This window comes from Mixophyes fleayi, chromosome 4 (genome assembly GCF_038048845.1).
Source record: "Mixophyes fleayi isolate aMixFle1 chromosome 4, aMixFle1.hap1, whole genome shotgun sequence".
Taxonomy (NCBI): domain Eukaryota; kingdom Metazoa; phylum Chordata; class Amphibia; order Anura; family Limnodynastidae; genus Mixophyes; species Mixophyes fleayi.
In genome coordinates, this window is record NC_134405.1 from 36,800,029 (window position 1) to 36,817,643 (window position 17,615).

General features: G+C 33.5%; 1 pseudogene; it reads right to left on the reverse strand.

Moving 5' to 3' along the window:
- LOC142151193 (uncharacterized) overlaps positions 1-17,615 on the reverse strand; it is a 227,882-nt pseudogene that overhangs the window by 20,470 nt on the left and 189,797 nt on the right.

Genomic DNA, 17,615 nt, shown 5'->3' on the forward strand with positions numbered 1-17,615 from the left:
GGATAACAAGAGTGGATAGAAATGAACAAATAAATAAATTGACACTACACTATAAAACTACTATTTAATAGTCATGCAAATAAAACTGTATGATTAAAAAGCGAAATATTAAAATTTCAGAGTCTTGGTCGGGTACGTATATTCAGAAGATCAATACACTTTAATTGGTTCCGTAAATATATATCGGGAGTCTCTATCTACGGTAGTTATATTATACAGATGTCTTATGATGGGGTCTTGAAAATACCGACAATTAATGAATAGTGATCATATAAGGTAAGTGTATTGTGTTTCCATCATATGGACATGAAGATCATACAGTCACGTGTGGTTTACACAAATAAGGTATAAGGTAAGTGTCAGTTTGATGAGTATGTCACTATAATATGTAAGTAAAGACCAAGAGATTCACAGTAATAAGGAAGATATACAGTCCTGGTGAGTGTATTACTGTGTTAATCTTCAAATCACAGGAATTGCCATGTTGGTATATAGATGGCAAATTATTTCATGTTTGTATACACCTGTTCTGCTGTACCAGTGCAAGGCTAGTATATCTCCTTTTTTTGGGGTTTAGATACGTATCTAAACTCTAATATTTCACCATGATGGAACTGGTGAATGCTGGAATGTGAACACATATCATTCCATATATCTTTTTTAAATTATTATAATAATAATATAGGTTTTATATTACAAAATAAGATCAGATTTTCTAGACCGCAGTGCCTACATTGTTTCCTTCTTTCCTTGTGACTTTGTCTACAAGTTCTTATGTCCATATTAAGGTAGAAGAACACCCCAGACCCATCCATCTGTCTGGGCCTCCTAGTTTGTCCATTCCCCCCAGTCTGCCTCCCGTGACTGTTGTTCTCCACAATGTGGCGGCTCTCGGTTACTGATAGACGGGGAGCGCATGGCACAGTTATATCATCACTGTGCTGCTCATGGGGTGGAATGTTTTTGAGCTGGGGAGAACCTAAATATATGGAATCGTTATTTAGACAACATATTTTTTGTGTGCGATGGAGATGAGGCTTCTTTGGAAAGTTTTGTGGCAATCTGATTCAAAATCCTTATAATATCAAACTCATCCTCAATTATAGTGAAATTGGAGTTAATGTTCTGGATTTGTGGATTCATGTGGAAAAAGACAAAGTGCTGACTGGCATTTACACAAACCCACAGACGCAAAGTCATATATTGACATCACAAGTAATCATCACACTATACGTATAAGAGGTATTCCTAAAAGCCAATTTCAAAGAATTAGGCACAATTCTACTAATTTGGAAAACTTCAATAATCAGACTCAAGATAATAAACAATAAGTGGGGTTTAAGTGTTCAATGTAACGCTCTAATAATGAAAAAAACAAGGTTAAAGACAGTATAAATGGTTTTCCATTCATTAATGGATACAATACAAACAGTTAGAACATATTGTCCACAAACATTGGCCTTTATTAAAGAGATAAATCTTTGACTAATATTATTTATGAAAATCCCCCAAAAAATTATCGAACAGCAAAAAACCTAAAGGATAAACTAGTGAAAATTATTTCTTCTACAGCAATCAAGAATGGTGCCATTAAAACAGAAGGGTTTTCTGTGCCAATTGCATTATGTGCCGGACATGTAGAAAGAATGAAACCTTCACCAAAGAGGTGATAACTACAGGAAAGACATTCACTATTAATGAATTCATTACCTACAATATGAATGATTGTGTCTATCTGATCAAATGCACCTGTAATAAGCAGTATATCGTACATCTAGGAAACTGAAAGAGAGAGGGGAGAACACATCCGTAATATTAAAAAAGGTTATGAATTACATTCTCTATCTATCCATTGTAATATTAAACATCAAGGTAATACACAACACATTATAGATGTTATGGTATATATTTTGTTGAGGGAGATTGGTGACGTAAGGACAAAAAAGAGGATTTAGCTGAAGATGAAATGGAATTGATTTATTTATTTGATACTATCAGCCCCAATGGATTGAATCTAGATTTTGAGATAAAATTAGTTTTTTAAATGTCCCAATAAGAGATCTTTGGGTGCATTTTTTGCTTTAAGTTTATCTAATATTTACAGTTCATTTCCCAAAAATACAGCTGGTGATTTACAGTAAATGATAATTGTCTTATATACGATGTACCTGTCACAATGTTTTTGGATGCTTTACATGTTTATATAGATAGGTTCTGCCCATTATATAATGGACACATTTATTCATTGTTTTCTTTTCCTACATGATGTAATTAACAATCAGAATTAATGTGCTCCGTTCTTACGTTTGCTAATTTATGTTTGTAATGCAATGTTGGATGTGAGTCTGATTGAATAACACCAGTACTATAAGCTGGGCACAGATTTATGTTATATCTGCCTTTGTCCTATCAAAGATCTAAAGAACAACATTCTAACTGTGCTTCTATTGCAGATCACAGTCTGTGCATCATTATCATGCACCTTGTTAGGTTTGTTTTTTTATCATGTGTTTTATTTAGAAAAAAACATGTTTTACAACTTATCTTAGTCATGTATTTTTTCTAACTTGTTTCACATAACCTGCAAATTACACTTTTCCTTGGAACCATAGTGTTGTATATATCAGATTGTTTGTTTATTCCCCACATTGCACAATTAAGAGTGCGGCTCAATTCACAGCCACTAATGATTATTATAATTTGTTATGGATGAGATGCAGCGAGTAAGTTATAAGCTGCTCAATTTTTTTAGGAATAAGGATGCCCGCACCTCAAATACAGTCATCATTGTTATTCGCATTTAGTGCGATCGCGTTTATTATAACACAATCACAGAACAATTTTGTTTTTTAGTTAATTGATTTGCAATTATTTTTATCTTAAATTTTAGTACAGCACACTTACTATAAACTGTACATAACAGGCTTTATTTCAGTATCGGGTTATCCCCCTGTGTCTCCATGCAGTACTTTTCTGCTATATATTTTCTCCATGTGGATATTTCTATAGTGTGTATGTTGGACTGCCTGATAGGTGAGTGATTCATATTCAATTGTTCTGATCATGCTACGGAAGCAGCTATTGCAGTTGATTCATTGGAAAAGTTATTGCAGTTGATTTATTGGAACTCGGTCTCTTTCACTAAGTATAAATAATGATCATATGTGAACTAATTATCATATCAGCATAGAGCGATTTTTCTACATTTACTTTGCTGTGACATGCGAGTCTATTTAGAACAATGAACAAACACTATAAATTTAAACAAGCAGAATATTAAGTGTGTGCTCAAGTAGAATCATGTGATGTATATCTTCATGTAGATATTTAAAGAGTAGCGATATTAGACTACTTTATGAAGAAATGGTTCATAAACTCTTTTTCACTAAGAGATAACATAAAGGTATTTTATGACATTTAATCTATGATTAATTTATGTGATTATGTTATTTGCATGTCAATTTCCATGAAATATATTATAGTAGATTTCTGGATATGCCTTTTAATCGAATTTTGATTTAATCAGTACATTAAATTAATGATTAGAGGGTAGAGACTATGGTGCGAATTTAGCGCAAAGTGTCTCGTGTCTATTTGGACTTTGCATAGATATACTTACAGAAATATTTGCTAATTTTTCCTCGAGTCCCATAGAGGTGTGAGGAAAAATGAGCGGATATTTTTGCATATTTTTACCATAACGGTAATAGTGCGCAGCTGCAATGTTCTCAGGAACTTCACAACTAATTGAATTCCCCTCAACAAATACCATTAGGGAATGTACAAAGGGAGACAGAGCAAAAACTGTGTCGGTGGGGCACTCCAATGAGAAAATTAAAAGGATAAATTTTATTGATATGTATTGAAAAGGTAGAACTAGGAGCGAAATAATAAAATAAAACATATAACACAGTGATACAAAATGTTAAAATGCAAACAATGTTGCAGGGGTTCCGAGACTAACCAGTAGCACTCATATGGACAGCGGTAAGCTTCAAATAAGTCTTGGCTGTCAAGAAGACAGGCTATAATAAGCCCAATAGGTTAATATGGTGCAGCTCCTAAATATCGGATAGTAAGTGCCTCTATGGTGGATCATGGGATGCCAGTCAGGGGTTAATCTGACATGCTCCAAAGATTGCCCATAAAAATAAGAAAATATAGTCTGATTGGTATCTGAGGAGCAAGCACATAGATGGCGACTATAAAATCTCCCCTATGTTATAATGATTAATCCGGTGGAGAGATAATCACCAGTGTCGGCAGATAACAGATAATTCCTAGTTCTGCTGATCGCGGGAATATGTGAAAGGACCCTGCCTAAATAAGCTGGGGAGTGATCAGGAGAATAGGAGAGGTGGATAAGGAGAGTAGTATCGGAACCCAGAAACGCCAACGCACGTTTCGCTCGGCTGCTTTTTCAAGGCTGTCGGCGGGGAGGCAAATGGCAGCTGTTATACAGTGTTATCATGTAGGTGTGTCAAATCACGTGGGTGGTATAGCCAATGGAGTAATCAGTGTAGGAATGAGTCATGATTGGCATATACTCTAGCCAATCATGGATAGGCTGTGTTTTATAATGCTGTAGCATATACGGAGACAAAAACCCGATGGATGGAAATAAATTCCTATTTAGAAACATCGATAGAAGGTCATTATGCAAGTGTCAGATTTGCTGCTGACACAATTACAACTACTATGACGTTTTACTAGGTCAGTCATTATAGTAGAACCAAAGCAATTGGTCCGATCATCATTTGTGTCAGTATGAATTAGTTATAATGAGATACCATGAAAGTAATTGGTAAAAGTACTGCAAAGAAACATATTATAAAAAATGTGGTATTAACAGACGGGGGGGGGGGGGGTTGCATCATCGGCCATTGTGGTAAGGACAAAGATGACACTATCATCCGTTAATTTTAATATATTTATGATGTCAGTACGTAAATAAATAATAAAGAAGTATATAAGCGAATTGATCACATTGGGAAATTAGTTAGAAGAAAATATTGATATGATCTCTGCTGTGTAGATCATCTGAATTTGAAGACAATGATCTCTAAATACCAATGATAAGAAGTACAAAAACTTCATAATAAGAAATATAATACATGGGCTTAAGAGATGTAATGATTTACAAATATAAAAGACCAGGTGGTATACCATACTTAATGGTAGTGGCGTAATATGCATTTCAAAGAAAAAAAGAGATTGTAAATAGAGGGAATATGTAAATAGATAAATGAATAGAGAGGAGATCATAGGAATGACTTGTAGCTATTATAGTCATTCAAACCAGAAGGAACCATGGATCCCATTAGAAAAATCTTTTACCATTAGGGACTGTTACTACTCCCACCCTGCTAAAGATACTACGGTATTGATACCCATTGGTGATTACAGACTCCTTCCAGCTGGACTTCTTTATTCTGTTTGGAACATTCTGATGTGGTGTTACCTGGGCTTGTAACAACTTCACATTTATATGAGAAAAAGATCTACACACTGATTCCTATCTTCTATCTGGTAGGAGTCCTAATATACTTTATCCAGGGAATCTGTTGTTTTTCATTTGTATTTGTTCATCTACTCCTAAATATGTTTATGTTTTAAACAAGCTACACGAGATGATCTCTTATCCTTCTTTATTACATGTTGCTGGAGATTAACACATGCTCTTAAGATCAAAGGGATTCAAAGAAAAGATCGATTACAGATATGATGATCAACTTCTATGTTCATGTGATGTAATATCATCAGCTGCTGCATGAACACACTGTATAACTCTATCACACTATTACTATTTATTTTTGTCTTATTGAAGATATGATCAAAGATTTATCCAGACAATTATAACACAGTGACAGTAGCATTTCATACTGATCAGCTTTTCACTACATGATTTTTCTGGCACTGTGGTGGGATCACGTTTTTTCATTATTTAAATAGCGGGATCTAGTATGTCGTAATGTGAAATGTAATAAAATATGCTTTATTAAATGTTATTTCTATTACTTTTAAATTATTGTTTCACAAACAACAACTTCAATTCTAAGGGTATTCATCAAAGAAGTCTTACGAACTATAACAACTACACATACAAGAAAGAGACTTTTATTTGTCTTTTTTTAGTGGACTTTAGATACTTAATACTTTGTATTGTGTAAGGACATTAGCGCTGTCACTCTCTTCATTTTTGCTGTAATGATAACAATGATGACCAGTGATTGGTTGCCAGATTGTCTGCTTCACATGAGCTGCTAAACACAATATTCATTAATAATGAAAAAAGATGTTAGCTCTACAATCAGAACCAGAATCTACATATTTATCCATATCAGTTTTTATTTAATATCAAGTATTATAGAGACAGCTGTCAGTATTGTAAATGTTAATTACAGATTATATTTGAACATAGTCATTCAGACATTTGCAGGACAGTCCTACCTAATGTGGATCACTATGTGCTGTAACTCAAAACAACAAGATATCAACTAAAAGCAGCTTGATGTCATTAAATAAAAAAGTGTAATAACCTGATTGGCTGCTTTATGATACAGCAACTAGTGTATTACTTGCAAGATTTTACTGAATAGCACACAGCACTCAGATGGAGGTAAGACAGCAATAGAAAGGAATGAGGGAAAGAAAAATGAGATATAACAGATACCAATAGGAGAACTTAAAGTGTGTCGTCTGATGTTTTGAATGGTCAGACTTGAGGCTATAATACTAGCTAGATTCAGAACATTTCAATGGTTTTCCCATGTATGAATTCTCTGATGTTATACAAGATCTGACTTGAGGCTAAAACCATTTCTACAATCGGATCATTACATGGTTTCTCCCCTTTGTGAATCTTTTGATGTGTTGCAAGAGTTGACTTCAGATTAAAACATTTGCTACATTCAGAGCACTTAAATGGTTTCTCTCCTGTGTGACTTCTCTGATGTCTTACAAGATATGACTTCTGGGTAAAACATTTGCTACATTCAGGGCAATTATATGGTCGCTCTCTTGTGTGAATCATGTGATGTACAATAAGTTCTGACTTTCGGGTGAAACACTTGCTACATTCAGTGCATTTATATGGTTTCTCTCCTGTGTGAATTCTCTGATGTCTTACAAAATTGGAATCCTGTGAAAAACACTTGCTACATTCTGAGCACTTAAATGGCTTCTCTCCTGTGTGAATCCTCTGATGTACAATAAGTTCCGACTTGAAGGTAAAGCATTTGCTACATTCAGAGCATTTAAATGGTTTCTCTCCTGTGTGAATCCTTTGATGATCAAGAAGATTTGAACTGCGGGAGAAACACTTGTCACATTGAGAGCATATAAATGGTTTATGTCCTGTATGAATCATCTGATGACTTACAAGATTTGACTTCTGGGTAAAACATTTGCTACATTCAGAGCAGTTATATGGTCGTTCTCCTGTGTGAATCCGCTGATGAATATCAAGTTTAGACTTTGTTTTAAAACATTTGTTACATTCAGAACATGGAAAAGACTTCTCTCCTTTGAGACTCATCATGTGTTTGATTAGTAACAAGTTATTTGTAGAAGGATTCTCCTATTGAAAAATAGGAACAGTTTGTGTGAAAACCTAGTTAAAGAATTAGCATCTGTGGCCGATATGACTTGTTGGTTGTTGATGCTCAGAGAACAAGGTCCTTTTCCAAGAATCCTGCTCATCAATTCACCTGTCAAAAAAGGATGATATTATTTACATTATTATTTAATAATTATCTGGGTAAATCTACATTAACAGTAGTGGTATTATATTGTACAAGGAACATGAACTATATTTATATACACTAACAAAATATGTCTCAGCAATTGACCATTGCTTTCATTTTTGTGAGCAGTGTCACATTATTGGGACCTAGGCCAATTAATATTGCAGTTAAGAGAACTCTATCCTCCCTCAGCAGATACAAATATTTATTAAAATAATGCACATAGTCATGATTGCACAAATCTAGTGCACATTTCCTGTATAATCGCACAGTACTGATAGAGAATATATAGATATATTACACACATGACCCACAGTACTGATGGAGATTATATAGATAAATTACACACATGTCATACTGAGTACTGATATAGAATATATGTACATATTACACACATGACCCACAGTACTGATATAGAATATATGGATATATTACACACATGACCCACAGTACTGATAGAGAAAAGATAAGTATATAACACACACAACTCCACTATACTGATGGAGAATATATAAATATACATTACACACATGATTCAACAGTACTGATCGATTATATATATATATATATATATATATATATATTACACATGTGATTCAACTATACTTATAAATAAAAAATAAATAGATACTATACACATAATATCATATTACTGATGGAAAATACATAAATATATATCACACACATGATACTATATTATTGATGTAGAAAATATAAATAGATATTACACTCATGATACTATAGTACTGATAGCGTACTCGGATAGAGTTCCTTTATATCCGTCATACATTTATTATTACATAGTCAATGGAAACTATTTCAGCCTAAATTTTAAGTCAATGGTCAACAACAATCGATTTAGATTATGTGGCAAGTATTTTTTTCCTGTATATACTGTGTGTTTATATATATATATATATATATATATATATATATATATATCACAAGAGTGTACTATTATATTTATATTTATAATTATGTTAGGCTTCAATAATAGCTATATAAATATTGTTAAGACTAGAACACTTCAAACATATATAAGAGACAAAATCTGCAACATAATATCTTGACACAATTTTGTATGTATCAGTATATTCTTATACTAAATAGAGATACCTTATTCTGTCGATTTCTCCGTTAATCTCTTTCCCTCCTGATCATTCTTACTGTTCCATCCATCCAGCTCTCCAACCATCAACTCATTCAGCAACTAACACTAGTCTAATACTACCTATTTATAGTCATTCCTCTTCCATAGTTTCTGGGATGGACAAATGTATTCTCAGACCGTTTATATAGAGGTGAAATTTAAATGCATTCTTTCATCAGAGCAGCTTCAGCTTCCCATGTATACCCCATTGACTTGTAAATGAAGTATAAACATGAGTAAGGTCTCTTACTACAAAGGAGAATTCTAATTAGTTCTTTGCAGGTGGTAAAATCTTGCATTTTAATTAGAACATATAATCTGACATCCTGTTTAGTCAACAAATAGACCTTTTGTTTAAGATTCTCCTATTGTCAGACAGAGAAAATGTACAGTTGAGCTTAGAGTCGTTTAAATGATACCACAGTACTGATAATTGTGGATATATAGATATATATTACACATAGGATCTGAGACTACTGATAGGAAATATAAAGATATATATTGTTACCCACATTTATGTTGTTAAACAGTAAGTAAAAAATATTATAAAGGCACCATTGTGCTCTTACATTAATGCTGACTCTAATAAATCACATTCTGCCATGTGAAAACTGTTTTACAATTTCTTAGCGAAAGTATAACTCACTGTACAGGACATATTTAGGAAATAGGTTTCTTTACCTGTGCTCCCTATGAGTGGGATAGGATATGTATCCGAATGGAGATGGGTAGAGGAGACCCCTAACTCATTGTACTGGACGTTTGAAGACTTTTTTAGACTCTTAAAGTTACAGTGGATTGGGGGAGTGAATGTTTTTGAGAAATGTTTTTATCTTTTTCTAAATTTGAAAAATTCTGCCCAATTTTAAAAATATGGTATTTCATAACATTGAGCATGTCAGCTACAGAGGGATTAGTCATATTTCCCAATTACAGAGGGGGCTGGGTGGTGTTTATGGGCTGTGGAGGGTCACACTAGCACTATTAGCCCTGGCCCTGGAAAATTCTAATTACACCTTGGCAGGTGGGAAAATACTTCATTCAATTAGATTATAGCAGTCTCTGCAATCTTCTTATGTCAACAAATAGACTTTTTGTTTAAAATGTACCTATTGTCTAGGCAGACAAAGTGAGCAGAACTCTGATTTCAAAACAATTCACTGTTATAAATAAACTAATAAACGTTATAACTCACAAACATATGAATATATATGTATATATATATATATATATATATATATATATATACACAGATTCAGTAGACCGTGTTGGCTATATGTACGGTGGTTTTCCATACCAACTCTTTCTCCTACTGCCTTTATTGTAGTGCTGCCAAATTCTATTCACTTTCCATGACGTCACTTCTCAATTTTAACTTCCATTTTGAGATATATATATATGTTTATGTATATATATATATATATATATAGAGAGAGAGAGAGAGGGGGGGAGAGGGAGAGACAGAGAGAGAAAGGAAACTCCTCAAAGCTTGCAATACATTCAAATATTGTACTTCCATAAAAATATAATACAATAAATACAAATATTCTTTAGATAAAGAACACAGAAGGAGAGTGATAATAGTATGGTAAAGACTCTAAGGTTTAAAAAACAGGTGTAATATTGCACACACAAATAAAAACTGTGAAGGTTTTCTGTGCACCCACACAAGACAAAAGCTGTGATATATTTGCACAGGAGATGATGGACTCACGATCTACTCAATTTCAGAGACACAATTTATATATTTAGTTGTAGGTGGTGCTCCAGTGAACAAAACAAATAACACTCCTGTAAGGCGCTCCTGGCCAGAAAAATTCTCTTGTTCTGTAATTTAAAACCTATATTTATTATTATAACAAATTTAAAAAAAGATATATGAAAGGATATATTTTCACATTCCAGAATTCACCGATTCCATTATGGTGACATTTTAAACTATAAGTTGAGAAAGCGAAATTAGTAAGGAAAAAAGTGTTCAATTAAAATTATTCTACAAACCCTAAGTTGGACTGAACTCTAATTTGCAATTAATAATGAAATAAACTAAGCATATTACCACTGAATCTGGGGATAGATGTGACTTGTATCAGAACAACATTGTTCCATAATGTGATACTATTTGTATATAACTACTAATAGAAGTGATAGTAATGTGGGGAGTATAATTGTATCAAATCCTCCCAAAAAACTGCAGCTTTGGAAAATTTTCTCTGAGTAACAAATACATTGAACTGTGGAAAGTATAATTGTATTAAATCCCCCTAAGCTGCAATTATGGAAAGTTCTGTGATAGTAACAAATACACAGATTTAGGTGGGGAAAGTATATTTATATTACATCCCCTAAAACTGCAACTTTGGAATGACTTTTCTTAGTAATAAATTCACTGATCCCTGAATAATTAATATACCGAGTACTTTATATGTATATGCGAGGGGATGAAGAGATTGTATATTAATATAACATATTTTTGAATGATACATTCTGACTCTTTTCTCCCAATAAATGAATTATAGACCCACAAGGCCACAATGAAATAGGTGAATAAAGTAGGTTTTGATGAGCTAAATATGATTTCTAATAAAACATGTGGGAGAATGTCTGGATATATTGATATATTGATCCAAGGTGTATAATACACCTAAGGTACTAAATTGTTCCATTTGATTAATAAGATATGTGTTATGGTTGTATGGGAACAACTAATAAGTAAAATCCATTTGAAATATAGATAATCCTCTATATTCATTAACAGCAAACAAACCATGAAGTAATAATATATAACTGTATCAACCATGTACTGGAATATATAATATGTGTGATGGGCTGGGATTGAACTATTTGGAATAACAAGTCTAATAGGCTATATGTACCTCACATCTTAATGTAAGTATAGCTGACTGATTGGACTCATAGGGGTAACATAGCTATAACACAACCTAGTGAAATTTTGATCTATCAGATTTTGGATTTCGGCCCCACTTAGATTTTGGAGAATAATTTTAATTGAACACTTCTTTCTTTCCTATTTTCACTTTTTAAACTTATACTTTAATATTTCATAAGTAATGTATATGATTTCGCGCACAAGAAAAAATCTTTCCAATTAATGTATATTTTTAAGTTATGATTTAATATGTTAGTCTGATAGTATGAGGTGCTGCTTCCAGTAGTAATGTATTGTATATAATAGAAGAGAAGAAGAAGTACTACTTATATGGAAGGCACACTCATGGAGAAAATCCTGTGTTGTTGAAGGAACACTTCATTGTGGATAACAAGAGTGGATAGAAATGAACAAATAAATAAATTGACACTACACTATAAAACTACTATTTAATAGTCATGCAAATAAAACTGTATGATTAAAAAGCGAAATATTAAAATTTCAGAGTCTTGGTCGGGTACGTATATTCAGAAGATCAATACACTTTAATTGGTTCCGTAAATATATATCGGGAGTCTCTATCTACGGTAGTTATATTGTACAGATGTCTTATGATGGGGTCTTGAAAATACCGACAATTAATGAATAGTGATCATATAAGGTAAGTGTATTGTGTTTCCATCATATGGACATGAAGATCATACAGTCACGTGTGGTTTACACAAATAAGGTATAAGGTAAGTGTCAGTTTGATGAGTATGTCACTATAATATGTAAGTAAAGACCAAGAGATTCACAGTAATAAGGAAGATATACAGTCCTGGTGAGTGTATTACTGTGTTAATCTTCAAATCACAGGAATTGCCACGTTGGTATATAGATGGCAGATTATGTCATGTTTGTATACACCTGTTCTGCTGTACCAGTGCAAGGCTAGTATATCTCCTTTTTTTGGGGTTTAGATACGTATCTAAACTCTAATATTTCACCATGATGGAACTGGTGAATGCTGGAATGTGAACACATATCATTCCATATATCTTTTTTAAATTATTATAATAATAATATAGGTTTTATATTACAAAATAAGATCAGATTTTCTAGACCGCAGTGCCTACATTGTTTCCTTCTTTCCTTGGGACTTTGTCTACAAGTTCTTATGTCCATATTAAGGTAGTAGAGCACCCCAGACCCATCCATCTGTCTGGGCCTCCTAGTTTGTCCATGCCCCCCAGTCTGCCTCCCGTGACTGTTGTTCTCCACAATGTGGCGGCTCTCGGTTACTGATAGACGGGGAGCGCATGGCACAGTTATATCATCACTGTGCAGCTCATGGGGTGGAATGTTTTTGAGCTGGGGAGAACCTAAATATATGGAATCGTTATTTAGACAACATATTTTTTGTGTGCGATGGAGATGAGGCTTCTTTGGAAAGTTTTGTGGCAATCTGATTCAAAATCCTTATAATATCAAACTCATCCTCAATTATAGTGAAATTGGAGTTAATGTTCTGGATTTGTGGATTCATGTGGAAAAAGACAAAGTGCTGACTGGCATTTACACAAACCCACAGACGCAAAGTCATATATTGACATCACAAGTAATCATCACACTATACGGATAAGAGGTATTCCTAAAAGCCAATTTCAAAGAATTAGGCACAATTCTACTAATTTGGAAAACTTCAATAATCAGACTCAAGATAATAAACAATAAGTGGGGTTTAAGTGTTCAATGTAACGCTCTAATAATGAAAAAAACAAGGTTAAAGACAGTATAAATGGTTTTCCATTCATTAATGGATACAATACAAACAGTTAGAACATATTGTCCACAAACATTGGCCTTTATTAAAGAGATAAATCTTTGACTAATATTATTTATGAAAATCCCCCAAAAAATTATCGAACAGCAAAAAACCTAAAGGATAAACTAGTGAAAATTATTTCTTCTACAGCAATCAAGAATGGTGCCATTAAAACAGAAGTGTTTTCTGTGCCAATTGCATTATGTGCCGGACATGTAGAAAGAATGAAACCTTCACCAAAGAGGTGATAACTACAGGAAAGACATTCACTATTAATGAATTCATTACCTACAATATGAATGATTGTGTCTATCTGATCAAATGCACGTGTAATAAGCAGTATATCGTACATCTAGGAAACTGAAAGAGAGAGGGGAGAACACATCCGTAATATTAAAAAAGGTTATGAATTACATTCTCTATCTATCCATTGTAATATTAAACATCAAGGTAATACACAACACATTATAGATGTTATGGTATATATTTTGTTGAGGGAGATTGGTGACGTAAGGACAAAAAAGAGGATTTAGCTGAAGATGAAATGGAATTGATTTATTTATTTGATACTATCAGCCCCAATGGATTGAATCTAGATTTTGAGATAAAATTAGTTTTTTAAATGTCCCAATAAGAGATCTTTGGGTGCATTTTTTGCTTTAAGTTTATCTAATATTTACAGTTCATTTCCCAAAAATACAGCTGGTGATTTACAGTAAATGATAATTGTCTGATATACGATGTACCTGTCACAATGTTTTTGGATGTTTTACATGTTTATATAGATAGGTTCTGCCCATTATATAATGGACACATTTATTCATTGTTTTCTTTTCCTACATGATGTAATTAACAATCAGAATTAATGTGCTCCGTTCTTACGTTTGCTAATTTATGTTTGTAATGCAATGTTGGATGTGAGTCTGATTGAATAACACCAGTACTATAAGCTGGGCACAGATTTATGTTATATCTGCCTTTGTCCTATCAAAGATCTAAAGAACAACATTCTAACTGTGCTTCTATTGCAGATCACAGTCTGTGCATCATTATCATGCACCTTGTTAGGTTTGTTTTTTTATCATGTGTTTTATTTAGAAAAAAACATGTTTTACAACTTATCTTAGTCATGTATTTTTTCTAACTTGTTTCACATAACCTGCAAATTACACTTTTCCTTGGAACCATAGTGTTGTATATATCAGATTGTCTGTTTATTCCCCACATTGCATCAATTAAGAGTGCGGCTCAATTCACAGCCACTAATGATTATTATAATTTGTTATGGATGAGATGCAGCGAGTAAGTTATAAGCTGCTCAATTTTTTTAGGAATAAGGATGCCCGCACCTCAAATACAGTCATCATTGTTATTCGCATTTAGTGCGATCGCGTTTATTATAACACAATCACAGAACAATTTTGTTTTTTAGTTAATTGATTTGCAATTATTTTTATCTTAAATTTTAGTACAGCACACTTACTATAAACTGTACATAACAGGCTTTATTTCAGTATCGGGTTATCCCCTGTGTCTCCATGCAGTACTTTTCTGCTATATATTTTCTCCATGTGGATATTTCTATAGTGTGTATGTTGGACTGCCTGATAGGTGAGTGATTCATATTCAATTGTTCTGATCATGCTACGGAAGCAGCTATTGCAGTTGATTCATTGGAAAAGTTATTGCAGTTAATTTATTGGAACTCGGTCTCTTTCACTAAGTATAAATGATGATCATATGTGAACTAATTGTCATATCAGCATAGAGCGATTTTTCTACATTTACTTTGCTGTGACATGCGAGTCTATTTAGAACAATGAACAAACACTATAAATTTAAACAAGCAGAATATTAAGTGTGTGCTCAAGTAGAATCATGTGATGTATATCTTCATGTAGATATTTAAAGAGTAGCGATATTAGACTACTTTATGAAGAAATGGTTCATAAACTCTTTTTCACTAAGAGATAACATGAAGGTATTTTATGACATTTAATCTATGATTAATTTATGTGATTATGTTATTTGCATGTCAATTTCCATGAAATATATTATAGTAGATTTCTGGATATGCCTTTTAATCGAATTTTGATTTAATCAGTACATTAAATTAATGATTAGAGGGTAGAGACTATGGTGCGAATTTAGCGCAAAGTGTCTCGTGTCTATTTGGACTTTGCATAGATATACTTACAGAAATATTTGCTAATTTTTCCTCGAGTCCCATAGAGGTGTGAGGAAAAATGAGTGGATATTTTTGCATATTTTTACCATAACGGTAATAGTGCGCAGCTGCAATGTTCTCAGGAACTTCACAACTAATTGAATTCCCCTCAACAAATACCATTAGGGAATGTACAAAGGGAGAGAGAGCAAAAACTGTGTCGGTGGGGCACTCCAATGAGAAAATTAAAAGGATAAATTTTATTGATATGTATTAAAAAGGTAGAACTAGGAGCGAAATAATAAAACAAAACATATAACACAGTGATACAAAATGTTAAAATGCAAACAATGTTGCAGGGGTTCCGAGACTAACCAGTAGCACTCATATGGACAGCGGTAAGCTTCAAATAAGTCTTGGCTATCAAGAAGACAGGCTATAATAAGCCCAATAGGTTATTATGGTGCAGCTCCTAAATATCGGATAGTAAGTGCCTCTATGGTGGATCATGGGATGCCAGTCAGGGGTTAATCTGACATGCTCCAAAGATTGCCCATAAAAATAAGAAAATATAGTCTGATTGGTATCTGAGGAGCAAGCACATAGATGGCGACTATAAAATCTCCCCTATGTTATAATGATTAATCCGGTGGAGAGATAATCACCAGTGTCGGCAGATAACAGATAATTCCTAGTTCTGCTGATCGCGGGAATATGTGAAAGGACCCTGCCTAAATAAGCTGGGGAGTGATCAGGAGAATAGGAGAGGTGGATAAGGAGAGTAGTATCGGAACCCAGAAACGCCAACGCGCGTTTCGCTCGGCTGCTTTTTCAAGGCTGTCGGCGGGGAGGCAAATGGCAGCTGTTATACAGTATTATCATGTAGGTGTGTCAAATCACGTGGGTGGTATAGCCAATGGAGTAATCAGTGTAGGAATGAGTCATGATTGGCATATACTCTAGCCAATCATGGATAGGCTGTGTTTTATAATGCTGTAGCATATACGGAGACAAAAACCCGATGGATGGAAATAAATTCCTATTTAGAAACATCGATAGAAGGTCATTATGCAAGTGTCAGATTTGCTGCTGACACAATTACAACTACTATGACGTTTTACTAGGTCAGTCATTATAGTAGAACCAAAGCAATTGGTCCGATCATCATTTGTGTCAGTATGAATTAGTTATAATGAGATACCATGAAAGTAATAGGTAAAAGTACTGCAAAGAAACATATTATAAAAAATGTGGTATTAACAGACGGGGGGGAGGGGGTTGCATCATCGGCCATTGTGGTAAGGACATCCGTTAATTTTAATATATTTATGATGTCAGTACGTAAATAAATAATAAAGAAGTATATAAGCGAATTGATCACATTGGGAAATTAGTTAGAAGAAAATATTGATATGATCTCTGCTGTGTAGATCATCTGAATTTGAAGACAATGATCTCTAAATACCAATGATAAGAAGTACAAAAACTTCATAATAAGAAATATAATACATGGGCTTAAGAGATGTAATGATTTACAAATATAAAAGACCAGGTGGTATACCATACTTAATGGTAGTGGCGTAATATGCATTTCAAAGAAAAAAAGAGATTGTAAATAGAGGGAATATGTAAATAGATAAATTAATAGAGAGGAGATCATAGGAACGACTTGTAGCTATTATAGTCATTCAAACCAGAAGGAACCATGGATCCCATTAGAAAAATCTTTTACCATTAGGGACTGTTACTACTCCCACCCTGCTAAAGATACTACGGTATTGATACCCATTGGTGATTACAGACTCCTTCCAGCTGGACTTCTTTATTCTGTTTGGAACATTCTGATGTGGTGTTAC